We start from the raw sequence: 9,509 nt of genomic DNA on the forward strand, positions 1-9,509 counted from the left end.
ATTTAAGGGAGAGCTACTGCTAAACGTCTCCATGGTCACGTCCATAACACACGTGGCAACACACAACTAAACACAACCAAACACATGACCAAAAAAACAAGCACATACATGTACACAGATGCATGCCACAGACTGAAATGACACAGAATTCCTCTTCTCTCAGACATACACACAAAAACAACAGACATGCACAGGTGCATGTGTGTGCGACACACACACACACACACACACACACACACACGTGTGCAAAACATTTCAATTTCACATACACAAAAGCCATGTATGAGTCGTCATTTCAGTCTTGCAATTTACCTTTCTGTCTGGTCACACAGCACATGGAGGCTATTTTTGGGGGGTTCAGGGGTTGGGAGTGCCCCGGAGGGCACAGTCATTTCCACTCCCTTGTTCCCCAGCCTGCAGCAGACCGGCTCCCAGCTGCCAACAGATTCTGCCTCTTCAGACCGGGCCACCAGCCACAGCAGCCATACAGCCCGCCGAACCTCCTGTCCTTTCTTTGACACTTATGAAAGTCATGCACAGAGGAGGACGGCTGCACTCGAGTCCCTGGTGCATCCGGATCTGGAGAGGCAGAGAACACTGGAAGAGAAAAAGAGGAGAACTTTTGAAAAAAAAAAGTACTTTCAAGTCTTGCAGACATAACAAGTGGCCTGAAGCAAATTGTGTAGGGTCAAAAGCAAATTGTGGAGGGTCAAAAGGAAATACTGTAATTTCTGCCCTTAAAGACTTGAAATGAAATATAAAAAAAGTGTCTGCATTTCTGGAGTTTTGTCGTCTTTGGGTATTCTACATTTTAACTTGTGTGTATGCAATGGCAGTGGTTGGTAAGTCACAGTCTAAACAATTTGACTACACCTCTGGGGACCACTGTTACTCCGAGATCCCCTACTTCAAACCAATCATGCACCTTATGCTGTAATATGTTGCTCCCAGTCCTCTGCTGATACTTTAGAGCTTTAGGGTTCTCAAAGTTGTGATTGGTGAGGGCCAATTCAGGAACCCAACATTAACTGAGGGCCACCAAAGGGGCGGGGGGAGAAAAAGAAAAAAAAACCTGGAAATAAATTCCCATTTGTATCATTTTAATGAGCAGGTTGCATCTCTACAGTTTATATGTATAGCATTAAACCCCATTTGTATCATTTTAATGAGCAGGTTGCATCTCTACAGTTTATATGTATAGCATTAAACCCCATTTGTATCATTTTAATGAGCAGGTTGCATCTCTACAGTTTATATGTATAGCATTAAACCCCATTTGTATCATTTTAATGAGCAGGTTGCATCTCTACAGTTTATATGTATAGCATTAAACCCCATTTGTATCAAATGAGCCCCTACAGTTTATATGTATAGCATTTTTGTATCATTTTAATGAGCAGGTTGCATCTCTACAGTTTATATGTATAGCATTAAACCCCATTTTTAATCTTTTTTTAATGAGCAGGTTTGTATCTCTACAGTTTATTTATGTATAGCATTAAACCCCATTTGTAATGATTTTAATGAGCAGGTTGCATCTCTACAGTTTATATGTATAGCATTAAACCCCATTTGTAATGATTTTAATGAGCAGGTTGCATCTCTACAGTTTATATGTATAGCATTAAACCCCATTTGTATCATTTTAATGAGCAGGTTGCATCTCTACAGTTTATATGTATAGCATTAAACCCCATTTGTATCATTTTAATGAGCAGGTTGCATCTCTACAGTTTATATGTATAGCATTAAACCCCATTTGTATCATTTTAATGAGCAGGTTGCATCTCTACAGTTTATATGTATAGCATTAAACCCCATTTGTATCATTTTAATGAGCAGGTTGCATCTCTACAGTTTATATGTATAGCATTAAACATCATTTGTATCTTTTTAATGAGCAGGTTGCATCTCTACAGTTTATATGTATAGCATTAAACCCCATTTGTAATGATTTTAATGAGCAGGTTGCATCTCTACAGTTTATATGTATAGCATTAAACCCCATTTGTAATGATTTTAATGAGCAGGTTGCATCTCTACAGTTTATATGTATAGCATTAAACCCCATTTGTATCATTTTAATGAGCAGGTTGCATCTCTACAGTTTATATGTATAGCATTAAACCCCATTTGTATCATTTTAATGAGCAGGTTGCATCTCTACAGTTTATATTTATTGCATTAAACCCCATTTGTAACCATTTTGATGAGCAGGTTACATCTCTACAGTTTATATTTATTGCATTAAACACATTTTAATTCCTAACTGAGGCTAAACCTGGTAAAACTTGTGAAAATCTTTGAAAAAAAAAAATTGCAATGCACACACAATCCCTGGGGTTCTCTACCCTCAACAGATAAATTTGGGATATAACCGTTCTGGTTGCAGTCCATTTCAAGTACAAACTTATTTAGAACAAACAGTCTCAGTGTGCCTTGCTTCTTATCAGCATAGGCCTTATTCAGGACCAATTCCAGCTACCAAAGCACCACAGGAAAACCCGACAGCCACTAAACACCACTAAACGGAGATTCATTTTTTTCAAAGCACACAGTACAGTTGTACAGTTTTAACAGTTTTACAGATGTTATCGCGGGCCGCTAGAAACGTTTCTCGCGGGCCGCACTTTGAGAACCTTTAGAGTGTTCCGTGAACTGTCATTTAGGCCCCATCTGTACTCTACATCTCCTTCACAGTGTCGACGTGGCGAGTCTTCATCTTCAAATTTAGCTTGGGGAATACAATAACAATACAAATTCTACAATGATACAAACAATGAATGAACTCTTTCAATATGTATGGAACCCAGTGCTTCTGGAAATGTAGTTCTCACAATCTTAAGAGTATCTTGCTTGTTTGGCAATGTCTGCAGTGCAGTCATTACATGATAACACAAATTCATTACACCTCATGGACTTACAGCTTTTGCATTTAGGGCTCAAAAGTATTCTACATGAACCATTATACCAGCACATTCTTAATTTATATCCAGAGACCTACACAATGCTCCACCAGCAACTATCACTAACATGCAACAGGATAGGAAGATAACTAGGCCTCAGCACCTCAGCATGTGCCTAATTAACAAATGTTAATTAACTCATCTATTGCCCATGTCAGTATTTTAAGTATATAAGTATAAGTATATATACTTTTTTGATCCCGTGAGGGAAATTTGGTCTCTGCATTTAACCCAATCGGTGAATTAGTGAAACACACTGCACACAGTGAACACACAGTGAGGTGAAGCACACACTAATCCCGGCGCAGTGAGCTGCCTGCTTTAACGGCGGCGCTCGGGGAGCAGTGAGGGGTTAGGTGCCTTGCTCAAGGGCACTTCAGCCGCGGCCCACTGGTCGGGGCTCGAACCGGCAACACTCTGGTTAAGTCCAGAGTGCTAACCAGTGGGCCACGGCTGAAGTGCATTTTAGTGTACACACTACACTGACGAAGGCCATCAGGCCGAAACGTTTGTTCGTTGACCCTGCTAAATGGAATAAAAGCATTCTAGTATTTTAGTGTAACCTATTAGAATAGCTTCACAACAAATACAATACTCAGCTCGCATTTTTCTAGTGTTAGTAGAGTTTTTACAGGCCTCAAGCCCCCAAGATTAGTACATCATTTAGAACAGTACAGCTGACGGAGTCACAATTTGTTTTTTTATGAAATTTAAGGTGAAGACTTGCCATGTTTAAACCTTTTCGGAGGAGATCCAGATGGTGTTGAAGATGTTGGAACATTGGGAATTGTGTGGGAAGCATTGAGAAGGTAACAGGCCTGTTCTATTTGTAATTACATGAGATGTGCCATCATATCACTGTTCTATTTGTAATTACATGAGATGTGCCATCATGTGGTGTGTATCCCACCAGCGCACACAAATGAAGGAAAATAATTGAAAGGGGGGTTGCAGATTGAATTTGTGATCCCAGAATTTGTTGACAGAAAAAAAAGGTGGAGTTGGTGGAGTTCACATGTTGTTACAAATGGCATCCCTGTAAAGGGCAGCCTGCTGGTTGTGGTATTGTGGTGGATGATGGGCATGATCCATGGCCTCCACGTCTGGCTCTTCAATGTCCTCGGGGTTCAGGCTGATCACAGCATGCAGAGACCGCTAAACTAATGTGTTCAATTGACCTCATGTGCACATACCGGAGACGGCGGAACTTGGTTTTAAGAAGGCCGAACGTGTGTTCAATGACAACACGTGCAGTGTTTAGCTTTCTATTGAATCGCTTCTGCCTACCTGTAAGGTGCCCGTTATCCCTGTAAGGGGTTAATAGTTGTGGCAAAAGCGGATAGGCAGAGTCCCCCAAGATGTGCATTCTGAAAAAGGGTCCTATGTGACGATATATGCTAGATGCTAGGCCTCAGTGACTGACCTATCTGGGTGCATTTGGAGATGCCTGATGAAATCAGACGTTGTTGAATAGGCATAGGCCTGATTTATCCTGGTGCCACACACCTTGCATGTAGCTGTTCGCTTATTTCCTCTGTGCACGAAGTTATTGTAACCGAAAGTAATGATAAAAGGCACAACTCCCAATCTGCGCACATAGTGCATGCGTTACATTGCACATTATGGCAAAGGGGCCATGCCGCTTGACCTCACTGTGCTTAACCTCACTGTGTGTTCACTGTGTGCTGAGTGTGTTTCACTAATTCACGGATTGGGATAAATGCAGAGACCAAATTTCCCTCACGGGATCAAAAGAGTATATATACTTATATATACTTACTTTACTTATGAAATACAGCTTGTTCAGGAGTCTCGATGCTTGAGTCCGAGTCAAGTCTGAAGTCTTTTGAGTGGAGTTGCAAGTCAAGTCTGTTTTTGCGACCTACATGTAAGTCCAAGTCCCCATCTTTTTTACATTTATAATTAATTCATTCTCTTTAATTCAAGTTCACAGCACAAAGCTGACATGCACTTGAAGAGCATTTATGCTTTATCAAGAATCAAAAAGATTAGCTTGGCACCTCTCTAGATGTGTCATTACAGTGCATTAAAATGCACTGTTCTGTTTTCCGAAGTCATCTTCTTCTTTTTTTTTTTTTTTTTTTTTTTTTTTTGTTTACTTGAATGTTATGTTTGTCTGTGGACTTAAATTGGTAAAATATGTCTTGTCTTCACCGTGGGATAGTGAGAAACGTAATTTCGATCTCTTTGTATGTCTGGAACATGTGAAGAAATTGACAATAAAGCTGACTTTGACTTTGACTTTGACTTTGACTTCTTTTTATTACAGTGCATGAAAATGCACTGTTCTGCTATCCGAAGTCTTCTTCCCACCAAATTTCTGCGTCTAATTCAGCTTCAAACGTTTAACGTAGAGACTTTGTTCAAACTGCAGCGTAGGTCTTGAAAAGGACACTTGAGGAATGTATTTCACTTTTGTAAACTTTATACTTTTTGAGATATTAACAAAAAACAAGCTTATTTTTCCCCATAGACTTTGCATTGGCGCTATGACATCACAATGGGCTAATTAACTTGATTTGCACCTATATCAACTTTCTGCTCAACTAGGCCAACTCTCTCTGTGTCTCTCCATTCTACAAGGATATAAGGCACATTCCATCCAACTTTCTATCCATTCATCCTCTTCAAACCATTCACTCATCCACATAACTTTGTAACTCGTTAGTCCCAACACTGGTTTTATATGTAGAAATGTAAAAGATCTGATGTGATATAGATATAGTGGTCAAAAGTTGCTATTTTTTTAATGTATTACCATATTCAGCATGCCATAACTTGGCAAATATTAATATCTGGGCCAAATAACTTTGAATTCTAACACATCTATAGTCGTGCAATATTCCCTGAAAAGTCCAAGCATCTAGCATTTATCAGACTTGTGACCCTGTTTTTTGCCTCTATATCTCAGAAAATAAAATAGATACAAGCTTAAACTTTTGCACAGTAGTTGTTGGGTATTAGGCTACAGCATTATTGACAAGTATGAAGCAAATCCAAGATGGTCAGGCGCATGCGCGGATCTACGGGGTGGCAAAGGGTGGCAGCTGCCACCCCTAGGACACAGTCTTGCCACCCCTGTTGCCACCCCATTTATGAATCAGATAATATTTTTTTAAGTATATTTTATGTTCATACATGTTGGTCTGAGAACTGTGAGAAGGTGTGAAACACGCACCAAACTCCTCTCAAATAGAAATCGCAGATTTAGAATCCCCTGCCCCCTCACAATGGTTTCACCCATCACCATCAGCGCAGAGACCCCCGCGAAATTTCACCAGCCCAGCAAGTGCACAGTGCATGGAATTAGATGTCAACGTCTGTACAACGAAGTGGTAAGTTTGACGAACAAGTCGAAAAAGTCCATAATCAGACCCATAGTCAGTTCATAATCAGTTAACCCGGCAACAACCTCACTGTTAGTCTACGTTATTTACATCCGCAAGACTTTGTCTCATCAAATTTTTCGATGATGGTCAGGTCAGATAGGCTAATAAGGGCATGCTCGTGCGTAGCTTAACGTTAGTCTATTTGTGTGTGTCGCTAGTTTATAACCTTTGATTGTAAATACTGCTGTCGATGTCAACCCATTAATACACGTGATAATTCAACATGGGTTCTCAAAATTGTCATGCATCCACTTTCCCAGCATCTATGACTATCCAATTTTGGTCGACATGTCAAATCAAACTAGAATATCTAATCGGTGTCAAGCTGGTGGCGGTTGCATTTTTCTTTTTCCTTTCTTTTCATATGTGGTGTAAATCAATCTACACAAGTAAAAGTAGCCTACATGACTGAAATTCTACTCAATCACAATAAGTAAATGTACTATTTTCAAACAAACCCTACTCAGAGTAGGCTACTAGGATAGGCGTTCACATATGAAGCTTAGTGAGATTGCTTAGATTCCAGTTAAATCTTCCAGTTTCATTGGGTGATAGATTTCAATCATTTGCTGGTAGATGAACCAACAAGCTGAGGCCAGCACAGGAGTTTGTGTTCTCAAGAAATTAACATGTTGCTTGTTCACTCGTGTTTAAGGTTGTTTCCTAATAGGAGATTTATAAAGGTACTTTAATACAGTAACTATACATGTACTTCATTATTCACCACTTTGTGAGTGAGTGAGTAGCCTAGATTGTGAATGGCAAAACATAATTTGGCACTAAAGATCAGGGACTGAAAACAGAATGATTTTCATTTAGGTTCGTTCTGAGCAAAAACATTATTTTATATCATAATATTATAATACCTATATAATATTAGGTCTTAAAAATGCTTGATAGCCTAACTTCAGGCACAGAAAATGTCCTTGCTTTAAGCCTTGCAATAGCCTAACCTATGTATGGTGCTACCAACTGCATGACAGGCATATACATATTTGCCTAGTGTCTCTGGTATTTAACAAATTGTTTCAGTAATTTAGACTACATACTTGGAAAAGGCAGTTAGATAGTGTTGGATATTAGTGTTCTTTTTTTTCAACTAGTAGTTCTAGCCAATTATGCAGGGGAGATACTGATTCATAACAAAATTACGTTTTCACTTCGGAACAAGTGAAATTGGTTTTGCTCCCGTTTTCAGTTACGTCCTTCCAAAAACTGTGTTCGTTTCTGGTTTTCATTTTCATTCTTTGAACCGTTTCTAATCCCTGCTAAAGATATTTGGCCTTTAATTGTAGTGGGGGTTGAAGTAAAAATCTTCCAAAGAATTAAATAATTGAATTAGAGACCCATACCCAGTACTTAGTTACTGTCCACCAGTGTGTGTGTTTGCATGTTTATTAGTGAGGTGGTAGATTAATAATTACATTCTTGTTATACAATTTAAATTGTTGTATTATAATAAATCCAAAAAGAATGTTTTGACTAAGAAGGTACTTACTTGACTGAGTCTTTATTGAATCAGATGGAAATGTTTTGACAGTCACAGTCATGGTTATCATTGCAACAAACCTGCATTAAAATCTTGTTTAAATTCAGATAACCTAAATCTACTGATGGCTTATTTTGTATGACTAAATTTGTCCATATTCCTTCAAAACTCACTAGAAGACATCATTTGAGGGGTCATGTTTTTAAAAAAATGTCTCCAGGGGAGCATATACCCAAATCATCAGAATCTTGTTTCAATCCAGATAACCTAAATCTATTGATGGCTTATTTTATAAATGTGTCCATATTCCCTCAAAACTAGAAGAAATCATTTGAGGGGTCAATCTCTGGGGGAACATACCTCCAAACCTCCCTAGAATTGCTTTTTGACACTAGAATTACACAGAGAAAGAAATTCACATATTAAGACCCACATCATCCAAAACGCTCCGATTGGCCTCCCACCCTGTGTTATGTAGTGTAGAGAACAAAACATAATTGAACAAAATATTCAATGAAATCCGTAGAATTTTAAGTTTTGAATAATGTCCATGGCCCCCCTCCTGGAACCTCATGCCACCCCTTCGCCACCCCAGGAAAAATTTTCTAGATCCGCCCCGGTCAGGCGGGAGGCATCTGTTGATTTACCACGGAATGACTTCAGTTTGAGTTTCGTTGATGAGGTCACTTAAACCTTTTTTGAGTCTGTTGCCATACATTAAATCCATTAGTTTGTATTCTACAGTAAGTCTCGGCTCACAAAAGATATTTCTTTCATTATAAACGTATATACTTGCACCCTTTTTGCAATAAAAAAAAAAGGTAACCATGACGTGTTACGGAAGTGATGCAGAGGAGACGTAAAGGATAGGCTTGTTCGACTTCGGCTGAGTCTGACTTGGTCTGACTTTCTACGTAAACGTGATCTTCAGAGGCTAGCCGGGAGGAGCTACAACAGGGGCAGCTCATCCCGGACAGGCAGGCTACAGTCTGCCTGGCGTGACTCATGGGAGATATCGCAGAATTTTGTTTGCAATAAACACAGCAGAACTTTCATTCCTACTCATTAAAATGAGCATGATGACTGGACGAAATAAATTATTATGATGTAGTTTAAATAAACCACTGTTGTCATACAGTTAACAGGCCTGCATTGTAGCACATAAATTCAATATCAAGTGTTTTCCCTATATGTGTGTCTATCTATTTAGCCAACAGCAGAAAATAACAGAATATCCAAACGTTTTCAGTAGGCTAGCCTACCATTGTTGCAGAAATCACATATAAGAAGGTATCCCTTTGATTTCTGTTTATTTTCGCATATTCCAACATAAGGAAGCAGCATGAGCCTCCCGTCATAATCGTCATGAGGACATTCCTCCCAAATGGCCCTATCACGTCTTTGAACTGACGTCATGAGGGCGTGTTTCAGCTCGTGCAGCTCGTGGAAGGCAACTGCAAGATCTGTCTGCAGGCTAAGACTCCCGCGATATTTTAAGGTCATGTGACATGGTGTCACGGTGGTAAGTCCCTCCCCGGCTGACAGAAGCATAGACAGTAAAAGAAATGGACGAACAGACTCAGACGAACGTCGTTTTCAATGGGAGGGCACTGACTCAAATAGAACGATTTTTCAGTTGGTCCC

The sequence above is a fragment of the Alosa alosa genome, chromosome 3 (assembly GCF_017589495.1).
Source record: "Alosa alosa isolate M-15738 ecotype Scorff River chromosome 3, AALO_Geno_1.1, whole genome shotgun sequence".
In the NCBI taxonomy this organism is placed as follows: domain Eukaryota; kingdom Metazoa; phylum Chordata; class Actinopteri; order Clupeiformes; family Clupeidae; genus Alosa; species Alosa alosa.